At 38.4% G+C, this 21,711-nt stretch overlaps 2 long non-coding RNA genes across 2 annotated transcripts; both read left to right on the forward strand.

Annotated features, from left to right (window-relative positions):
* Positions 1–17,426: 17,426 nt before the first annotated feature.
* Positions 17,427–18,654, forward strand: LOC146679590 (uncharacterized). The gene is made up of 3 exons (XR_014918539.1): positions 17,427–17,717; positions 18,436–18,475; positions 18,623–18,654. It is a non-coding gene; the product is annotated as an uncharacterized LOC146679590 (long non-coding RNA).
* A 322-nt stretch (positions 18,655–18,976) lies between these two features.
* On the forward strand, positions 18,977–20,935 carry LOC146679591 (uncharacterized). The gene is made up of 4 exons (XR_014918541.1): positions 18,977–19,026; positions 19,866–19,895; positions 20,349–20,417; positions 20,625–20,935. It is a non-coding gene; the product is annotated as an uncharacterized LOC146679591 (long non-coding RNA).
* Positions 20,936–21,711: the final 776 nt, after the last annotated feature.

Below are 21,711 nucleotides of genomic sequence, written 5' to 3' on the forward strand. Positions count from 1 at the left end.
AGACACAGGAAACAGAGAGACAGGGCTGACTCGACATGAAACGATGAAACGTGGGACACGGGAACAGAAACTAAACACAGGCTGAAATGAACACTGAGGGAGGGAGAACTAAGATTACTGAGAGCCTGATAAATAAGAAGAACAAAAACCAAGAAAAACAAGAGTCAAAGAAAACCAAAAACACAAAGCATTGGGCCAGGACCCACTGCTGTGACATTTATATGTGATAAAAACATTAAAAACTGCTCAGATGTTGAAATCTTTCTACGTATACTTTAGGTTCAGCTCTCCAGCCTGGCATTTGGTTAAGCATGATTCAAACATTTGATTTTGTTTAACTGGTTTTAATTATAGTTACTTTTTGTGAACATTTGTTGCAGCATTTAAAAATACATCATTTATTTTCAAACTTTTATTTGATTTAGAGCATCATATTTGACCAACGTAAATGTTTTAATTTCATATAAAATAACTGAAACAGTGAACTAAATATCTGAAATCTTTCCTTCCTTAAAAGTTATAATCCTACTTAAGTTATAGTGCAAACGCTTAAGCAACAAATATACTTGATGCTAATTAATTAATATTTCCCTTTGATGTTGCAACTATGCGGTCTCTTCTGTCTTTAAACAAAATAATATTTTCCAGTTACAGAAATCATAAAGTCCAAACTAAAGTGCTACTGTTGCTATATGCATTTTATATAAATCATGGATGATGGTCCTGACATGAAGGAAGAGAAAGTTACAGGTTGCATCCTTTGACTTTGTCTCCGTGCCTTTGGGCGATTTTCAGAAGGACAGATGTTTCTGTTCAATTCTTAAATCAATTTTTTCAAACACAAACACTATTTTAAAGCTTCTAGAGAGTAAAATATTAATGATAATTATAATAACAATAATAAAAACAAAAGCTCTCAGCTCCATCAAACCAAGCAGCAGAAAGAACAATAACTGAAGAGAAAACTTTAACCTTGTAGACTTCATTATGTTCCAGCTGCTCTACAGACGCTGTGACCTCGAACTTAAGCAGGTCGTAAAGTATGTGCAGCTCAATAACTTCATAATCAGACCCTGTGGTATTTAGGCAGCAGAACAACTAAGAATAACAACTACAAATAATGTTTTTAGGTTTCTGTTGTACTGCAAGGTTCTGTACAGGAGAACCAAACCAAGAGCAAATATTACGTCTCATTTACACCTGAGCACGAAGAGCCATCAACATTTAGCAAATTGAATCATCTTTGTTTAGATGCAAGAAGAATCATATAGAAATGAAAGAGTAGAAATAGAAATCCAGAGCAAAGATATCCTCTAATTCAGCGTAGCACATGTGCATCTGCTGCGATTCACGTAAGCATTCGGCTCGTCGCTGTTGCAGATTTTTCTCTCGCTGTTCTGGCTCACAGCGCTGCAAACACAAAAATAAATATCCCCAAAGCTGTGAAAGGGAGCTAATTAGTAAGAGTATTGTTACTCTCCGCAGGAGTAGTCCAGCAGTAGAAATCAGTACAATAACAAGGTGTGTAACATCTAGCAGGGTGACAGAAAAACCCAGGGTAACTTCTAAGGACCTCAACGTCTCTCTCACATTGTGTTTTTTAAACATGCTTCCATTTGTCACTTCAGTCTTTACTCTGAAATACAGGAAGAGAAATCATGGCTGAAACTATTTCTCATGAAACCAGGGGTGTGGTCCAACAGTCAGTTTGGTGAGGAAGGTTCCTAACTGAGAGAAGTGACCCAGAAGTATCTGTGTAGCAGCCACAATGAATCCAGATCATGAGCTTTATTAACTGATCAAAGTCTCTTCTTTCATCTTCTGTATCATTCAGTTTGCATTGGTAATGCCCATTATTGTAATGCTTTTTTAAGACCAGCAAAACTTTATTTCACTTTGGGTTAGCTGGGATAAGTGATGGATGGAGGGAATTTTACTTCAGCCACAGAAATCCTAAACAGGAAGGAGGAGCAGAGTTACAGTGGATCACTATCCAGCAGGGAAACAAGGTTTATTTCAATTTCTTGGCCATGAGTGAGATTTACTGAGTGGGCAAATTAGGGAGACGACACCATCAGATCCCGAGCCCTCCATGTGTTAATCAAGAGACGGCTGCTGTGCTACATCCATAAATAATGAATAAATTAGGAGCTAAAGCTGAAAGGACAGTTTATTTGTACCATCTTCACGTGAACACATTCAAGAACATCACAGATGAAGAAACATTAAAAACTTCCACACTACATAAAGCAAGAAAAATAGTTTTTCTTTCAGGTGGTTTCAGAAAAACAGAAACATCAAACATCTCCAAGACTCTCTTTGAAAGAACTACAAACCTTTGTTCTCATGGTCCAATCATGAGTGAACTCCCCGATGAAGCCTTGTGTGCTAAAACATGTCAGAGTTTTAAAGGTTAAACATGAATTTCCAAAACGTTTTGCTGGAGAACAATGAACTATTTGACTGAGTTTCAATCATTTACAGACGAGCAAAACCAGGACAGAGAAAAAAGGACAAAACTGACTCAGTAAAACAACAGAAAAGAAGATCCCATGTAGATCTGTATTATGTAGAAGTTCAGCCCAGCAACCAGTTCAGTTCAACACAAGTTTAAATGATTCTATCTGAACTCTGTGGAGCCTGATCTCAAGCTTTTTGAGTCTGACACAGAAACCAGAGGATCTTTCTGTGTCTTCAGATTCACTGTGATCCAGTGATGGGAGTGATTTCAGCCCTGAGTGATCGCGCTGATGTTTGCACAGAGCAGACAATGAGGTGAATGTTTGGGCACATTGGTAACAGTGAAACAGTTTATTAGTAACGTGGGATCGTTTGTGTGCAGAGTATGAACTGAGATTCCTGAAGCTCTTGTCACACTGGTCACAGCTGTAGTTTCCTTCCATGTGTGTACGTTCATGAATGTTACGATTACCTGACTGTGAGAAGCTTCTCTCACAGTGTCTGCACTTGTGTGGTTTCTCTCCTGTGTGGACTCGTTTGTGTGTTTTAAGCTGACCTGCAGTGGTGAAGGATGACCCACACTGATCACAGACGTGCTTTTTAACCCCACTGTGAATCAGTTCATGTTGTTTTAACTCACTTGGTGTGGTGAAGCTTCTCCCACATTCTTTGCAGTATTTCAGTTTGTCTCCAGTGTGTCTACATTGATGTACTTTTAGGGTAATTTGCTGACTGAAAGTTTTTCCACAGAGGTCACAATGAAAGTCTTTCCCACCACCACAGTGATGACAGGGTTGAGAACTGGATCCATCTGTGTCGCTCTGCTTCTAAACAAAGACACAAAGACAGTGTAAGTCAGTCCTTCAACATTTGTATCCTGAACGTCGCCTGAAATAAAGAGCATCTCTGCAGACGTCCAACTACATTTGACTGTTTCAGTTAACACACTCAGTTTACTGGGCTGCAATAACTACAATACTACCACCATAATACTACAGTAATACTAAAATCATAACTGAAAGGAAAATCTGAATAATCACTCAGAGCTGCTTTTCCATGCAGTAGAATTGCTAACATGCTAACACAGTTTAATGAGCAGAGTTGTTCCAAACAGTCAGGCTAAAATGACAAGATAACAATATAAATACATACCTCACAGTAACTGCACTTGTAGAGTCTCTTTCTGGTGTGGATCTGTTGGTGTCGTCTCAGGTGACGTGGAGATTTAAAAGTCTTCTCACACAGGTCACATTGATAAGGCCTCTCCTCAGTGTGGGTAAACATGTGTTGTTGTAAGTCTGTGTGAGTTATAAACTCTTTGCCACACTGTTCACAGCAGTACACATCATGTCTGGTGTGAATGCGTAGGTGTGTATTTCGGTTCCCTCTCTGGCTGAAAGTTTTTCCACAGATGTCACAGCTGTATGCCTTAATTCCAGAGTGGGTAACTAGATGCCTCTGTAAGCTGCTACTGTGAGTAAAAGCTCTGCCACACTGATCACAGCTGTACGCTTTAACTCCACTGTGGATGAGTTGGTGTGTTTTTAGGTAACCCTTCCAGGAAAAAGACTTTCCACACAAGTCACAGCTGAACGGTCTCTCTCCAGTGTGGATGACCTGATGCTGTTTTAGTTTAGCCCTCACAGTAAAACCCTTCCCACACTCGTCACAGGTGTGTTTTTTCTCTCCCTTTCTTCTGTGAGGTTTGTCGGCCTCCTGAGAGCGCTGACTTCTGGCTCCATGTTGGTCCTGCAGTGACACAGATACAAACAGAGGCAGTGAGTGAAATGCAGTCGTGGAACAAACTCAACCTTCAAACTCCATTAACACTAGTTTTAAACCTGAAGGTGGAGCGTGGCACCAAACACCTTAAAGGTCTCTTATCCCCACCTGCTGGTAGTTCTAACACATTACATCCAACCTGCTGTTAAAGATAATTCATGACTGTTCAAACACTAAAATCATGCATGCACACACACACACACACACACACACACACACACACACACACACATTATTTTATAATTTAGATTATTTTGTTGTTTCCTATTACATATTTCTATAATTTGTATAGATTTATACAGAATTATTCAGTGATAATAAATCCTATGTTTGTTTATTCTAAAGGAACCCCGTTAGCTTCCACAACAGATGTTGCTCGTCTTCCGTCAAATACTCACATAAAATATTACACAATAAAGTGGATTCAAGATATCCACATAATTTCACTCTTACATCCACAGTGAGGTTTCACAATTGTTCAAATATAAGCAATCAATAATAATAATAATAATAATATCAATAACATTGAGGCACATTACACAAGTTTCAAAAACAAATCATGTCTTACAATATTTACAACAACTAAAAGCTCTGTAAATCGGCTTTTAAGTGTTCATTGAAGTTTTGAATAATTCTCTAATTTTTTAAGGCAACTTATTCCACTTAAAAGTTGCTCTAAATGTAACAGTTTTACAAAACGTTACTTTTAACTCGAGCATTTACTAAATTGCAGCTTGTTGAAAACTGTGTAATATGATGATGTATTTCATCTGGATATGCAGCTGAGCAGAATAAATGTGGTGTGTTTAACAGAATTGCTTTCTTTAGAACTACAAGTAAGCCGTAGAATATTTTAGCCTGTACAGGAAGCCAAGAAAGGTTATTATGCATTTTATCAATATTAGTATAGTATGAACATCTTCACACTAATCTGGACGCCTTATTCTGGACTAACTGAAGTCTGTTAAGATCTGTCTTATTAGCTGCTGACCAAATGATTGAACAATACTCCAGATGAGACATTACTAGTGCATTAATGACATCTTTCATAATGAAGAAGTGATACACAAAGAGCATTTCATAGCCATAGCTATGCCTTGTCGGCAGAGTTATGTGACATTAGTGATGTTTGTACTTTCAGCGTTAACTTGGTTTTAAAGCCTTTAAAATATACGCCGTTCAATAGTCGACCTTAATCTGACAGAGAATGTGATGATTTTGTGGATAATTAAAGTCAGTCATATATCCACAAACACAACAAGCTGAAAGTCAGTGATGCTGCTTGGTTTGCAGTCCTGAACATCACGGCACAAGCAGGATTCACTGCACTGTTAATGTTAGCTGTGTTATATTGCTGCCTCTGTTCGGTGGTGTCGAGCCAAACGCACTTTAACGTGTGTTTGAACGAGCTGACGGTTCACTCTGAAAGAAAGATGCTTTAATCACAGCAGTCACACATGTGTCCACTGCACCATCTGGAACTCTTCTTGTTTACACTCGTAATAACACAAACACTAAATCCTGCTTCTCTGGTGCTGTTGTGTAGCAGTGTGTACACCTGAGACTGTCACCTGTCTGTCTGTCCTGCACTCTCTCTCTGTTTCTTTCTCTCTGATTGTGGAATAAAAGTATGAACATGTGTTTATAAGTTACACTTGTGTTTGAATCCTGCAGCTTATCACACATTTGATTTCCATGTGTGACGACTGCAAGTGTCCAGAGTGAGGACAGACTGAGGGAGCCACTGCTGCACATCATCTGTGAGGCTTTGCAGCCCTGATGATCCACCAGGACAAACTCAGCAGTGTGTGAGGAAGAGGAGGAGGAAGAGCCAGCAGCAGCTGACAGATGGAGAGAATAGACAGACTGTTCCCTGTTTGTGAAGGACTGCTAGGAAAGTTTAACATAACTGTCTGTGCTGAATCAGTCTTATTAGGTAATGTTCAAATAATGTGATCATCCCAGTGTTTCCAGTGTAGGAGAAAGTACTCAGGGCCTTCAAGTTACACACTATGAAAGGCAGCAACAAGTTTAATGTTCAGAAACCTAAAGTATGTATCAGCAGCAGGATGGAGCTAAAAATAAATGTTTGTTTCAGTTCTATGAAGCTTTGAGTATTTTGGATCAGCAGCTGCTGTGTTTGTTGCATCATATTGCTGTAACTGTTTATATGCTTTATATATTCTGAGCTAAGTTGATCTATAGTGTTACATGATACACTCTCAGAAATAATATAAATATATATATATAAATAACTGTTAGTATCATGGTTGCTAGGCAACCTGGGCAGCGCGACGGAGGTTAGACGTCCCATTTCACGAACCTACGAGCCTCGCACTTCGGCCTTAGCGGTCTTTGAGTCTGCGGCCCTTGAGGACTTTAAAGCTGCAGAACCTGAATCGGGATACAGCCATGATGATCTCCAGCCTCGTGCTCGCCAACATTCTGACCTGAGTTAAGAAGACGATCACTGAAATGGTCTCAGCAGGTCCTTTGATGACAGCAATGAAATGCAGTGGTAAGGCTGCCACGATTAGTCGACTAGTCACGATTACGTCGACTATCAAAATCGTCGACGACTGATTTAATAGTCGACGCGTCGTTTGAAGCTTTGTAAGATCCCAAAAGCAGGAATAAGTAGCAGGATTTAAGAGTGTAATAACGGATTGAAACAGAAGATGGCAGCACTGCATGTACAAGGATGCCAGCTGCCGTTAAACCCCGAAGAAGGAGAAGCTGTGTCCCAGAATTCATAGCGCGGCCCAGCGCAGTTTCCAACAATAGCGGCAGCTAGTTAGTTTTAATGTTACTCTTATTATTCTTTCTGGGTCACAAAATAAACGTTTAACATATTTTCAGGCGAGAATGTAGCTGTGTAAACCTCAAATATCGGCTCAGTTTATCAAGACATCACATATTTTCAAAAGCGCTCCGACGTTTTCGGAGAAGTCTGTTACCCACTAGCTCGATAGCTAGCCGGGGGCCATGAGAGCACCGGACTCCCGGCAGATCGTTTTCAAACCCACCGCCCTACTCAGGTTAAACATGATATATAAGTCACTTAGATAAACTTAAAAATGTTATTGTTTGGCTTTTTTCAGTATTTTATTTGTTCCTGAGTAATTCGGCTGAGTTTATTAAACTTCACCAAAACAATCTGCACATTTAATTAAAATTTAATAAACTACCATCTTGTCTTTATTTTTAGTTAGCACATACCTTAAACACTTAAAGCTGTAAGCTAATGATAGTTATATAAGAGCAGATGCTGCTGGTGCAATAAGCTGTACGTTTTACGTCCAATGGATGATGATCTGATTAGTCGACTAATCGCAAAAATAATCGGTGACTAGTCGACTATCAAAATAATCGTTTGTGGCAGCCCTATGCAGTGGTAAGGCGTTTTGGGGATTAAGTTCGTTTTCATGGCAAAGAAGGACGATGCAGTTCATCTGATCACTCCTCATAACATTCTGGAGTGCAGGCAAAATGCTATTATAAAAACTTAAGCAGCAACTTCTCCAGGTTCCAATATTTATGCAATTCTCAAACCTTTTGGCCACGACTGTATAACCTCTTCTGAAGTTTAGTGGATATTATACATGGTTATGCTCAGGATGTGTCGGCCAGTTTCCACTGGAAACGCCTTTTGGTTAAACTGTCAGCGAGGAATTTGCATTTGCACTGTTACATTTTTATATAACTTTAATGCACATAAACAACAGCTGCTTGTTTCAGTGAAAATACATTGATGGGTTTTTAATAAAGTTGTGCAGCTGTAAAGTATTTTGTCTGGTGTCAATTCTATCGTCAGCTACATCGTTATGGCAAATGTTCAAATGTATATGGTGATAAATATCTTTGGTCATATGGTCCTGCTCTGTCGGTCACCTTCTGTGTTGAGCTCATTGTTTCCTCTGTAGTGGCTGAGCTGAGTCCAAGTAGCTGAAAATGTTCCTCTGCTGCTCCGTCAGACTCTCCTCCTCCTGCTGATCAGCTGGGACACAAAACAGATCTTTGTTAGGCTCCACACTGCACTGAAGAGTCAAAGTGTCTCATATGTTCATCTGACAAGTAAAAGAACACATTTTTGTTTCCCGAGGTGGGCAACTTGTTGGAAACAAACACAAAAGCTTTGAGCACTGATACCTGCCATTGCTGCCATTGAAAGATGCAACGCCAGCAATGTGGATTGTCAAGACTCAAACCAATCATCAAGCAAAGACAACAGGGATCATTTGTTTCTGTTTATTTAGCATTCACAGCATTTGTAGTTGCCTTCTGTGCAGGGGAAGTCCACGCACACTGTGTGGTACCGCCATCCGCAGAAGGTGCATTCAACCTCTGTAAGAGAAACGAGATTGTCTGAGACTGAAATGATATTCACTAAAGAAGTGGTGATTTGTAAAACTTCAAGTGTATGATAAGGTGAAAACAAATACAAAACTGCATGTCATGTAGTTGAAGGTTTTTTTTCTTTTGGAAGACCGGAAAACACTGAACGTTATAAATTAGTCCTTTATTTATCCAGGTAAAAAAAAATCTCATTGAGATTAAAAATCTCATTTCCAAGAGAGACCTGGCGTCATGGCAACACAAGTCACATACCACACAGGTATATAACATTTAAAACAAACACAATATCCCAACATGTGTAACAAATGTATTGTGCTTGAAACAAATTCAGAATAGGTGATAAAGCAGCTGCACATGTGTGTCACGAGTAAATCTGGCTGTATAACAAACAGAAACAAGTGATGCTGCTGTCTTTGCTCAACGGTTGGTTTGAGTCTTGACAATCCACATTGCTGCCATCTTTCAATATGTTGAATGCACCAGTGTAAGTGCAGCCACTCAGACTCAATGTGTTCATAGAAACAGGTGCAGATGTGTCACGAGTTCATCCAGCAGTAGCTATGGCACTTGGCCACAGGGGACAGCAGTGGACTGACCTGCATTCGAGACTGCTCCAGCTGCTCTGTGACAGTCAGTAGATCTGCTACAAATTGCAGATCATATGCAAGTTTTGGAAATGACATTATAAATATTCTTAACTTAGCCACGGCAGCATTGTTGATGTATTACCTATATACTACAAATTATTCCACCTGCTGAAAAGTGGATCTAATGTGGGCGGACTCACACTTAGCAAATAAACCTGTGATGTGAGAATGTAATCAAACTGTTGATCAGAGGCAAAGTAATTTAAAGTTTATGATGCTATCGTCTAATGTTAGCTGACATGATGTTAGCTTGTAAACTTATGTTGTTGTCTGGGTCTCATGTCTGATCTGATGATAATAACTGTGACAACACAGAGATTAAATAAAGGACGTTGGTGGGACTTCTTATGTTAGAACTATAACTTCAGTTAAGGAGTGAGACGTAAGGTGACAAGGAGAATGAAGAGAATGAGAAAGAAGTAACTGGGAAGAGAAAATGAAAACAAAAATTTGAAATGATCAAATTTGTGTTAACAGATGATGGTGATTTTAGAAATTCAAGTAATTTAAAGTTTTTATCCTATTTGTTGTTGTTTTTTTCATATTCTTCTATTTGCAAGAGGTTATTAATAAAACAGGTTCTCTTTCTGGTTTCTCTTTTTGGACGCACTCTCTACAGCTTATCACATCCAAAATGGCGGATGTCAAGTACAAAACCTCGACAGAAACAATCAGCAAGAATTTTAGCATCAGTCCAAAATAAAACTGTCCAACTACAGAGTTTTAAAATCCAACTAAACTATGAACAGAGATCTTTTACAAATAGGCTATTGATGAGATGACAGTGGTAACAAAAACGTACACATCCGCGCACACAGACAAAATGGCGGGAGAGCGTTTAACGGTCGACCTCATGAGTCCGTTACCGTGAACTATGGAGCGGCACATTTGTGCTGGAACTGAGCTGCACACAGCTGATGTTAGCCAGGAAACATTACACACTGCTAACGTTACCTTCACACGGAGCTCCACACGGAGACGATCAGCGTCAGGCACAAACACCAAGTTCAGAAAAGAGGAACTTTGAGCAGGAAGGAAAGAGTCAGAGCGGCGTTTGAGGACACGTTTACAACCACGAACATCAGAATCTGTCTGTGCTGCATTCAAGTGCAACTTGGAAACTCACTAATCTCTGTCATGTTGTCCAAAGATGATTTATTTCTGCTGGTTTTCCTGTTTGAAACACAAACATGTGTCAGCACTTTGTTGTTCTTCACCCTGCAGCATTTGAATATTTCAGGAGTAAACTGATCATAAATTCATGAAGTCATGAATGAAAGTGCAGACTGAGAGTGGATCACATGATGTTTGAGGTGTGTCATGTGACATGTTCAGTATTGTCACACATGTCTAGATTGTCCCTGATATCATAACTGCTCAAACACTGATGATTATATTTGAAGAATTATTCCTGATGGCAGCAAAGTTTGAATGGAGCTCTCTGTCTGTGCTGATTTGTCGCCCTCTGGAGGTCAAAGCACAAACTGCATGATGTCACTGTAACCACCACGGTGACAGGAAGTGATTTTAAATGATGAAATATGTCAGTGATGCTGATAGTGTGTTCATCACAGACGTTCAGGCTTCGTGTTGACATGAATCAAAGTTAATGTCATTATGGACCAAGGACAGTACTCTGGGTCTCCTGCAGAACAACTCGAGCTGTGATACCTGAATGAAGAGCCTCTGCTGCTTTAAAGAAGGAGGCTCGAGGCAGAGGTGAGGTGCAGACCAACCAGCTTTTATTCAGCAACTTTAACAGAAGGATCAGAAAAATAAAACTATACAGCACAGTGATGCTGACTGAAGCCACAGCATTAAACTAAACAAGCATCTGATCATCTTTAACAACATCTAATAAATAATGACAACTATTTACTCCTGTATTTCCTACAATAAAGCCTGTTCAGATATTTGTTGCTGATGGAAATGTAAAAGGCTCCCAGGAACCAAAGGACAAAAACAGAGGCAACAGTCACAGCTGCAAAGGATCCCCTAACACATAAACTGGTTCGAAGATATTTTCTAGCTCTGCAGAGGAGCTTGATTGCACGGACAGTAAAAAGTGGATTCAATAACAGCAGCGAGCGCTGAGTGATATAACGGTGCTGCGAGCAGCAGTGCAAAGGCTCACACAGAGACAGCAGCTACACTGTGTGTGGATGTGATCCACAGTCACAGCTGTGGGTTTCAGTCAGTGTGTCTCTAACTTCATGGTCACATTTTAAAGCTTATTGGAGCCAGAAGATGTTCAAGTAAAAGATTTATTGCTGTACTCGTCTACCAGGATAACAGGAGGTTCATAAAGCTGTGTAATACTTCAGCTTTCCATCATGGAGTAGTAGTTGTGTCCCTTTGTGTTTATTAGTGTGTTCACACGTCTACTTTAACTTCACTCTGTAATGAAAGGATTCAAATCCCTGATAAATACATACATGCTGACTCTGAGTCTCAGTGAAGGAGGAAAGGATGGATGAAGGCAGCCTAGTGTGGGTCATGTGTGTCCAGCAGTCATCCAGGGCCTGGATCCATCTGTAACAGGAAGACAAAGTCCAGCCTGTAATCATCCTATCAGGCACAGCGTTTCCATCCAGCATCCTGACGACGCTAACAACCCGTCAAACGTCTCCTCTGGTCCACAGAAGTCACACTTCCTGTGTCATGTTTACCTTTTTAAGTGTGCTATTCAAGCCTGTGTGACCAACTCTGACTCTCCAGATTCCTTCCTGGTCTCTGCTGCAGCTTCTTCTACACGACTGTTTTCTGTATAATATCTGCCTTTCCCGTCTCTGTCCCAGTGTGCCTGCCACTCGTCCTTCATCTTTACCTTCATTATACTCTTCACCTCACTTTCACTGTATTTTATAGTCAAACCTGCACGACTTCTTCTTGCTGCACCTTTTTAAACTTATCGTCCTGTTCATTGCATCAACACCGATATTCACAGGGAGCCATAAGAAATCCACTTCTATCCCTCTGTGTTTGATTCTATACAGTAAATGAAGTATATCAAAAACAATATGTTGCCTAGAGTCTGAAGACATATCACCTGTGCTCACTAGCACGCTGCTAGAGTCCCAGCAAACCACATACCTGCATATTAGTGCGTCCTCCACCCAGTTCAAGCCAGTAACATCACTACCAGCTCCCAGTATAAACTGCCACATCATCTGTAATTCTTTTACTCATCACCAAACTTATTTGTGGGAGAACAAATGCAGCAGCCGTTCTTTTATCTGACAGTGTTGACGCATCAGTAAATATCCTCACATGACCTGAGGACTTTCCCACTATATGAACCTGCTTTTAGTCGCCCCTCCTCCCTCGCCACAAGCTTCCTTTACAACATAACTTATAAAAAACAACTTTATTGACAATCAGCAATAACAATTACAGACAGTCTAGAAGAAGAATCACATGATCAAGGAGCAGAAGTTTATGGTTTTAATAGCTTTTACATTTTGGGAAAGTTTTAAAAACATTGTTTGGTTTTCTTTCTAAAGCGTTGAAAGGACGGCTTTGCATCAGAAAAGTAAGATCAGCAAATGAATCCATTAAAGTTCTTTTGCCTTGTTTGCAAAAGAAGCCAAACAACATTTGTGTCACAAAGAGAGACTTCAGAACAGATCAAAGATCACAAACATCAGGCACTGATGGAAACAGCCAAACACAGAAACAGAGGCACCAGCAGGTGAAGGAGGCCTGTTGTAGAAATGACTCTGAGTGCTCAGGTAGAAACGCATGAAGAACCAGTGCGTCTAATATTTGGAAACCAATCTGTGTTTGAGCGTCTTGGATGAAACACAGATCATGTTGCAGAGCGAGGACGTCGTCTTTCCTCCCGAGTGTGTAACTACAGGACGTGTGCAGCAGGTTTAATCGTCCTCCTGACAGTTACTGATGAACGAGTCCTTCAGGGAGGCTCCAGGATCACTGTGGCTTTTACCAGCTGCTGCTAAACTGAGAGGTGTTGCTGCTTCATGTGTGAAGATGTTTGCATGGCTTTAACAGTGCAGACGTTCCTCATGTGCACCCATTTCATATGTTTTATTGTGATGTTTAGTAACATCTGCTTTCCTCCTTCAGGCAGACGATAAAGTGAGCTCAGCCTTAAACATGTGGAGAGAACGTTTGACCGACAGTCCTGGGACGACTGCAGAACAATGGTTTGTTTTTAATGATAAAGTTTCATAATGGAAATAAATGCTGAGCCTGTTTCATGATGTTGGCCCTGCAGCATCAGGCAGGATTAATACTGTAACAAACGTGTGTCACAGTTATAATGACTTTAAATGAAGACTTGGGTTGGATGGAGATGTCAGCTGGATTTGTGCTGACTGTCACTTTAAATGTTTTCTGTTCAGCTTCTAAATCTACTTTTGTATAATGTTTGCTGAGTTTTGCACTTCATGACGCTTTTAAGAAGAGCCAATAAATCCTGACTTTACACCAAAATAAAGGTTTAATGTGTTTAGTGTGACAGTGGAGGAGAGCGCACATAATAAGAGTCATTAACAGAATGGTGACAATTATAATCTGTCTCATTTTAGGAGCAGCTCACAGGCACAACAGACTACAGAGCAATCAAAGCACCAGTTAAACGTCCATGTGACCGGCTTACAGCCAATGAACAATCAGTCCCCACTGTCCCCACCAACATCACTGTACTGGAAAGACTGTGCTGCCATGGTCAGAGATGAACTGGTACTAAAATGTAAGGCAGCTGATGTGTGTGGCCTTAGCAGCACAAATGCATCACGGCTGCAACGCTGCAGTGTGTTTAAACATTTGAACATTTCTGTGGCTTCAAACCAGCAGCTCCTCTGTACTCAGTCGTGTTTGTGTGTCTGTCAAAGTGATTGTTGTCTTTAAAAAGCCTTTTGTGTTGAGTTTTGTGAGCAGTGCCGAGCTTCTCTGTAGTCTAAGCCGAGTCGATATATTTGATTCCATGTTTGGTGTGATTTTCAAAGTCAGCAGCAGCAAACCCATACGGTAAAAAAATACATTTTTCCTGGCCAAAATATATTTCAAATATATGGTAAATATATTTTGTATTTGTGATGCTCCAAAAAAATATATTTTTGAAATTGAAAATATATTTCTTTCAAACCAAAATACATTTCAAAACATATTTTAGGGTGAAGAAAATACATTTCCAACCTTACAGTAGAATGTATATCAAAGTATCCTTTATTTAAAATATATTTAGTGCAATAATGATGATAATGATAACAATACTAAAAGTAACATGTTTTATGCACATCTGCAAAAAACAGTTGGATTCAAACAAAACAGAGTCAAAGGTCTATCACGAATTAGGTTGTTTATTCATTTGCTTACAGTATTTCACATTACACAATATCTCACTATAATGTAGCGTTCATTGACTTTGAAATTATCTGTCAGTGATACAGTAAACAAGATACAACAACTGCTATGTACACTTTAGTTTTTGACAATATATACAATTTAGTACTTAAATGAACACACTCCACTGTTTTGGAAATAGGCTCATTCTCCATCTCCCTCAGAGTTAAAAATGCAGCGTCTTCTTTCTAGATCCGTACGTTAATAGGGCTCTGGAGCGTGATCTTACGGGATGGGGCGTAGCCAGGATTTTTGGTCAAGGCGCCATATTAGCAGGCCAAACAAATGCTTGCTGTGTGGTCGGTTGTAATGTTAGATTGCACTACCGACAAAGGAATAAGCTTGAAAACAGGCTCTCTTTTCATTGTTTCCTCACCTGGAAACATCATGAGGGAGCTTATGTGTTGGATGTTACCAAAAGAAGGCGTCTAGCCTGGATAGCAGCTGCGAGACGAGCTGATATTCAGTTCTCTACCAGCCACAGATATCTGTTGGTGTGCTCCAGTATTTTCATTCAGGTAAGTTCTAAATAAGTTCATATTATTATTTATAGCCTGTTAATTTTATTTTCAATAGCACAAACTTAGAACAAACATGCAGAACTACCTTCTATTTATAGAGTTGCTAATTATTTGGCATTATTGCAGCAAACCAGCCTATGAAATGAATGAAACAAATCCTGACTGGGTTCCAACACTACACATGGGGCACTACGAAATCCCTGCTTCAAACTACATGCTACATACCACCATGCCAATCAGATTACTTCTTCCATGTGTGGGTAAAAAGGTGACCTTCCTGGTTAAGATGGCAAAGGTTTGCTGCCTTTTGGTGAACATGTGCCCCAGTGTGGTAGTAAAACCACAGAAAAAAGGTTTTGTTAAATACTCTTAAGTCTTGTGCTGTTTATGTAGTGATAAGTTTTCAAAAGAGACAGTAAATTACAGAATGCTAGTAGTGGGTGATATTATACAAATGCTGTCATGATTTTATGTGAACATTTTGTCATTTGTAAACTATACATAACATTTTTTCTACATTGTAACTGATGTGATGTTCTACAAAGTGCTTTTAATTAAAAATAGGCAAACATTTCTTTGTTTCTTTATTCAATTTTTGAACAGTGGTATTTAGTAAGTACATATTCAGTAAATGCAAAGTATTTACATGGCCCCTTAAATTAAAACATTATGGGTTATTCAGAACAGAACTATGCTTGGAAAAATATTGTCCCATCAGTTGATCCAACTCCTCCACAGTAGCAGGTGGAACTTTTCTTTTTTGAGGATGGCTTCTTTTACCTGTCACTACAGATGGTCTGTCTATGTTTTGATCAAGAACCTTTTTTTGGGCAGCTGAAGAGGAGAAGTCTATCTTATGGCCAACCTCTGGCTGTATCTTGGTCATATTACCCAGCAAAACCCAGTATGCAGGTTCATCTGTAACAGTCCTTGTGCCACAGATCCTCACTGTTGCTTCTACATTAAACAGAAGAGCAGTGACATGGCTGCAAGTCTTCACGACTCTAGCCATACAGCTGCAGTGGGGGGCTTCAACCTTCCCTGTGATGCTCACAATGACCTGTGGCTGCAATGCTGCAATTCAGTCTTTAAGAGTGCAGGACCTAAAACACACACAGACAAAGTTCATTTAAAGACAAGAACTTTAATAAGCCAAGGCCGACACAAATGTGTTTTATTTACTTTCAAATCCATTTATCATAAATGTAACAAATAAAGTGTTTTTATGTATCCATCTATAGAACGCTGCATGTTATATTCTAAATCTGCATGTTTCTTTTTAGAAACCTATCAGCAAAAAATGAACCTAAAGTATGTAATGCAAGGATGTAATCACTTTCAAGAGGGAGAAAACATAAAGTTCAACTTTAAGTGACAATTATGGACACCTAATATGACAAGGAGATTCTGCAGGTCATTAATCAATGTATAAAACTAAAACAGAATGTATTTTTAGTGACACAGGACACAAACAAGGAAGCAAGATGTGTAATTAGGATTATTTATAATAAATATGAATTAATTAGGGCAATTTCTTTAACCATAAAGAATAACTAAATCCTTCAGGACAATGTCACATCAATGCACTGAACTCACTATGTTATCCCTCTAACAGAGCCTCTACATGTTCTCACTGTAATTTCCCCCTCACGAATGAATTTTTGCTAGCACTAATTTGAATGTTGGGGGGAATCAAACGCATTTTACTCGCAGTACTCAAGCTGACTTACCTTTGCTTGAATGACGCCGTACTCACAACGTGGAGGCTTAAAAATAGCCAAATCTTGTACCCAGTCCTTGGTGAATTGGATGTGCGCCTCCAGAGATTTATAATTGCGAAATTGGTGCGCCGTGTATGCTCTGACTCCACAGACAAGGTATGAGAGTAGATCATGCTAAGTCAATAGCGGTTTGGTCTTCAGGGTTTCTACTCCACGGCTATATTTCATACGGGTCCACATTTCAACAATCAAGTACCGTCTCTTTGCATCTGGACAGAATCTGTCTCTATACCGTCATTTTCTTTTGAGCTACGTTTCAGAATGGTTCGTAGCAATCTTGTTTTGATTCGTGACCTGCCAAGATGGTGCTGCGCTCCCACAATGCATTGCGACATTACGTCAACTCCAAAGCCCTTTGCGTGCAGGAGTGTATGCGCATGCGCATTGCCACGGTGGTTTAAAAAATAAAGATATAATGAAAAGTAATTAATAAAAATTAAATATTTAAACATTCCCACAAATGTGCAATGAACGTGCAAAAACTCTCTTTAGTAGTTGTTGCTGTTTCTTTCTTTCTTCTTTTTTTTTTTTTTGAAAAATAACGACGTCTCTGAGGCGCGAAATCTGACAGCGAGAGGAACGGCCGGATACAGGAGACGGGAAGAAACAAGCCGATTATGTTCGCGTTAATTAAGTGGTTGGAAGATGTAAAATTCTCAATTCTGCCAACTGAACATATATGAGATTTTAATGAGGATGAATAATTAGCCGGCATGGAGGAAACGGACCTTTATTTCATGGAGTGGCGACAAGAAGCCAAGGCGGGTGGCCAGTCTAAGAAGCCTCCATCATCAAGCTAGCAGGTGCCTTTTCCCATATAATATTACTTTATTCTCGTGTATTTGGAACGGAAGCGTAGAGCTGCCACCCAGGCAAAAGAGAAATATAAGTATATCACGTTATAACGTGAAAAGTTTATCGTTCTAACAATATACTATCATGTTTGAACAACATGTTTGAACAACATTGTACGAAAAATGTACATAATTATCACGTCCGTACAATATTGTGCGAACGTGACAATTATGTATATTATAATAATGTGATATTATATTATACCAGTGGTTCTTAACCTGGGTTCGATCGAACCCTAGGGGTTCGGTGAGTTGGTCTCAGGGGTTCGGCAGAGCCTCCGCTGTGACGTGCACGGCTCATTTTGTGCACCAGTAAAAAACATATCTACGTCTAATTTGAAAAAAAAAACACACTTTATTTTTCACTAAAGAGGGGTTCAATGAATGCGCATATGAAACTGGTGGGGTTCGGTACCTCCAACAAGGTTAAGAACCACTGTATTATACAAACATGAAAAGCATAATGTTAGAACAATAAACATTTCACGTCATAACGTGATACAGCTCTATTTTTCTTTTGCCTGGGTGGCAGCTCCACGCTTCCATAATTTGGTAATCAAAATATGTAACTTAATTAATTATATTGTGACGTACTTTTGCCTTTTCTTATTATTCTGCCTTCTCAATAACTATCAAAGCCTATTCACATTTAAATTGGCTTTCACAGAAATCCTACCTCTCCTTCTGGCTACAGAGTACTTACCAAGGTTAAAAACAAAGAACAGTTATGCTTTATTAATGTTCGCTAATTACAATGTTCCACATTTCCTTGCTTTTTAAGTCATTTTTAGGCTTTTTAGAGTTTTTGTTTTTTTATTTTTTTTAGCAGTAATGTTTCTGCCTATTTATTTCAGCCCATGAAATCGAATGCAGATCTTCCTAATGTAAGATTTACATAAATGTAAGTAATTTTGTTTGTCATTGTCATTAATGTTGTTGCTGTTGTTGTTTTTGTGCAGTTTGCAATCATATAAACCTAGCAAACATCAGTCAGCACAGTGACTAACCTAAACAGATTCTTGCTTTATTCACATATATTATATGTAATTATATATACCTGCACATTGTACCTAGGGTTGCAGCCACTTGGCCCCACCCCATTGCTGTGACAGCCCTGATTGTACTTATACACTGCATCTGAACAGGGAACAGTCTGCCACATTAATGTACTTTTAAGTGACTTGTTTGTAATACATGAATTTGTTTCTTACAGATGTCAAAGTCTCAACCTCATGCTGCCCTCCCCCATCCTCCTAAAGTAAGTATTTGTTGTTGTAGTTTTTTATGCGGTGTCTGTGTCACATGCTAATCATAATTATTGAAATAACTGTTTTCTAACAGATTTTCCAAAACACTAGTTATGTTTGTTGTCATTCAGACCAATACTACTGCTTAGACATTGTTTAGTGGTCATGCATGTTTGACAAGCTCGTTATGATACCAAAACAGTAGGCCTATCACAATAATCGATATATCGACTTAACACACAGTACATGTACATGACCTCAATAATTGTTGATGATGTAATTTATGTGCCATTATATTTACAAAAATAAAATATAATGATAACAAAACAATAACATTAAATATCATTGTTTTCTATTTGTTAGAAAACTTACTATTTATTCAAGTTTTTAAGGTATCTAATATTTTGATTCCTAATTTCAATGATCTAAATACTTTAAGAATTAGATGTTGGTTTGTCAATCGAAAGTGTGTAGATCTTGCATTATTATGGTGTTATATTATGATTATACATTCAAAGACATAAAATGGTCTTAAAATGACAATGACATAACTTGTCGCAATTGTTTATGGGGCAATATACCGACCAACAAAAAGTCGCTATCGTAACAGGCCTTCAAAACACACAGTTTTATGATTGATAAATTCAAAAAATAAATACATTTAATTTCTCTGAGATTCTCTAATATTCAGTTACAGTTCACAACACAGCTACCTGTACATGCAGTATTATACTGTAAATATAAATCTCTGCATTTAGCATCCCACTAGAAGCGTCACAGTTACTGCCTCTTTTTTTTTTTTTTACAAATACCTGTACTATCACTAACACATTTACTGTTTTACTTTTAGCCTGTGGATACAAATGCAGATTTCCTTAATGTAAGTTGTGCATTTTAATTACATCATGTTATTTTTATTATTATTTATTTATTTATTTTATTTTACATTCAAATATTTCAAGCTTCTTGGTTAAAGAAGCTTGATTGCTAGTAGGTAAAGAATAGTTCACCTATAATTCATATTCCCAATTAATTTCTCACCTCTGATTGAATGCCTTTGTTTGTTTTCCTATAACAAAACATTTTTGCTGGATATATATGGTGAATTTATATGCATAGATACAGTCGTAGTGCTTGACACATGCAAACAGCAGTAGATGTACTAAAAAGGAAATAATTACAATCATGATGTTGATTGCTGATGTCAGTATATATATTTTAGAGGAATGTTTTGTTTTTCACCCAAAATAACTATATTGCTTCAGAAGAGATTTATTACCCTACCGGACTCTTATATATTGTTCTGTTTTTTGTTTGTTTTTGTTATTTTCAGGTTCAATGGTGCGTGTTCTTCTAATGGCCGCCTTCCCACTGGAGGTTTTGATCCACAGCAATTTAAAAGGTAATCAGCTTTGAAAGTCAGTTCAAATGGTTAGCTAATAGTACTTTAAAAAGCCTACAACTCTGTCACCAGTTTCTTTACCAAAAATTACCCATAAAAGTATCGCTCAATAGCATATAATTGTAGTTCAAATGTTTAGTTGTACAAATATCAAATTTTTGGAAATCTAAAACTAGTCAAACACTCAAATGTTCATGCTTTTTATAGGAGGACAGAGCAAAACGGACATCGGCGCAGAGTGAAGAACTGCCCTTGATAAGGACACTATGACAGCCATATATAGTATGTGAAGACTTTCTGTGTATCTAAAATTGCATACAGCACAAGTAACTTACTTTGCAACCATTAAAATAGGTTGTAAAGTAAGTTACCAATACAAATAGGTGATGATGCATTGTAGTGGTTGGTCTCAGACAAAGAAGGTCAACAGATTTATGAATGCTGGAAGGTAAGGAGAGACGACCAAAAGGGGTGTTAGCATTACTGTAATGTGAACTGGATAGACTTCCCATCTAGGAAAAAAAAAGAGGTAAATTATGCGTAAAATATATCTGTATTAATATCTGTATCTGTATAAACAGAAATATCTGTTTGCTAAATGAAGCCAGCTAACATAAATCACATTTTTATTTTAACTCTGAACTGTAATAGAACTGTGACTTTTGTTTGTTACAGTGGGGGTAAGGAAGGGGTTTCCCAGCGTGTCCAGAAGGGCTTTGAGGATTGCAGTGAAAGCTGGGGGAACTGAGACTGTGTGTATATATATATATATATGGCTCCAGCAGATCCCGGGAACAACATCGGAGATCTCTGTCCAGAAGAGCGCAGTCCTGGGAACAGCTAAGATACTGCGCAGGACCCTCAAGCTCCCAGGCCTCTGGTAGAGGACCCGAGCTTGAAGGATAAACCGCCCGCAGGGGCGTGCTGGGTGTTGTATATATATACACACATATATGTATATGTGTGTGTGTTTCTTTTAGAATGTTTAAGTATGTAATGAGAATAAACTTGTAAAATGAATATTCCTTGCTTGATTGATATGCTATATGTATGTTTTAAACATCAAATAAAGATTTCTTTCAGATGTTACATGTGAATGTGTTTTCTTAGAAATATATGAAGGGTTAAATTTATATTTTTTTGAATGATTTTAAATACATTTAAATTGTATTTTGAAATATATTTTATTAATATATTTCAAAATATACAAAAAATGGCCAAAAAATATATGTGCTAAAATACATTTTAAATATATAAATATATTTTAAAATGTATTTTAAAATATATTTTTTTA

The sequence above is a fragment of the Copadichromis virginalis genome, unplaced genomic scaffold, assembly GCF_057382275.1.
Source record: "Copadichromis virginalis isolate Kocher_CV1m ecotype Utaka unplaced genomic scaffold, C_Virginalis_male_GT1.1 unmapped_scaffold_1, whole genome shotgun sequence".
Taxonomy (NCBI): domain Eukaryota; kingdom Metazoa; phylum Chordata; class Actinopteri; order Cichliformes; family Cichlidae; genus Copadichromis; species Copadichromis virginalis.